Here is a 1,765-nt window from a genome sequence, read left to right on the forward strand (position 1 = left end):
AAAACAAAGAAAAAGATTAAAAATCCTCACATGCGGGCTGCCATATCGCACTACACCGTTACACTTGCTTAAGACCTTGGGTACGTTCAAAAGACATAGGCCGGTATTCATCAGATCAAGCCCGCCTTAAGAGTATATCCACACAAACTTGCATAGCCGCATAAACATATACATAAAGAAAATTATCCAATTGCAGTTCTCTTTTGAAGTCGTACATAAAATGTGATTGGATAATTTTCTTTATGCATACGTTTATGCGGCTATGCAAGTCTGTGTGGATATACCTTAAGTACAGTCTTAAGAAGTCACGAACCAATCAGGGGCCGTATTAGGCCAGTATTCATAATCGGTTCTTATTTTAAAACCGTCTTAAATAATGTCTTAAGTCGCTAATGCGGCCTTCTGATTGGTTCATGACATCTTAAGACTATACTTAAGACTGTCTTAAATATAAGTTCCGACTATGAATACCGGCCTAAAGGCCGCAGCACACACTTTTGCATAACGCATAACGCACAGTGCATAAGCGAATCAACTAATCAGAATCTTTCCTTTCCTCTCATTCTATGGAAAAGAAGCATTTTGATTGGTTGATTTCTTTATGCACTATGCATTAAGCGTTATGCAAGAGCGTGTGCTGCGGCCATTAGTGTTTTAAGACATTACTTAAGACAGTCTTGAAATAAGAACGGACTATGAATACCGCTCTATGGGTTCATAGAGAATGGACTGCGCGATCCTTCAGCGGGGAGCACAGACTCTTGCATAACGCATAACACATGAGGCATAAGAAATTAAACCAACCAGTGTTCTCTATTACATGGAAGGGGAAGAAACGGAGAACTTCGATTGGTACATATTCTTATGCATTACGTGTTATGCGTTATGCAAGAGTCTGTGCTCCCCGCTTTAGACGTCGTCTACAATACACGGAGTAAGAAGTAAGAGTAAGAAATTGACCAATCACAGTCGAATGTGTGAAGAATAATCGACTGTGATTGGTCAATTTCTTACTTCTTCTCCGTGTATTGTAGACGACGCCTTACGTTACAATGGTCAATAAAAATAAGAGAGAGGGACTATGGAAGACGGTTAATTTCTATCTCTTTCCATTCAATAGTGTAAATGGGAAAGAGAATGAAAGAGAGACTAACCGTTTTTCACGGTTCCTCTATATCATTATTGCCCACCACATTTAAATATTACTACGGATTGCGCAATCCATTCTCTATGGCCGGTATTTATAGTCAGATCTTATATTCAAGACCGTTTTAAGTACGGTCTTAAGAAGTCAGGAACCAATCAGAGGGCTGCATTAGCGTCTTAAGAAATTACTTAAGATGGTCTTGAAATAAGAGTCGACTATGAATACCGCCATATGTCTTTGGTGCCATGCGTTTCATTTTACGCATGATGTTCAGATATATCATCTTATTCTTATTATTAACTAAATATTAAAAGATAAAATGATATGTCATGCGCATCATGCGTGAAACCGAACGCACTCGTATTTACGTGCTAACCCACACACGCACACACGCATGCACAAACTTTTTGGACACACTTTTCATAACAATAACCGTGAAACCGTAATCACACTAGCGATTGGCGATTGTGATTGACGATTGAGGATTACTTTTCAACCAATCAGAGCCTGAAAGTCACCGATTTTTTTGCTCCGATTGGTTGAAAAGTAATCCTCAATCGTCAATTACAATCGCCAATCGCTAGTGTGATTACGGCTTAAGGGAAGTATCAGCCCGGA

The sequence above is a fragment of the Trachymyrmex cornetzi genome, unplaced genomic scaffold (assembly GCF_001594075.2).
Source record: "Trachymyrmex cornetzi isolate Tcor2-1 unplaced genomic scaffold, Tcor1.1 scaffold339, whole genome shotgun sequence".
Lineage (NCBI taxonomy): Eukaryota > Metazoa > Arthropoda > Insecta > Hymenoptera > Formicidae > Trachymyrmex > Trachymyrmex cornetzi.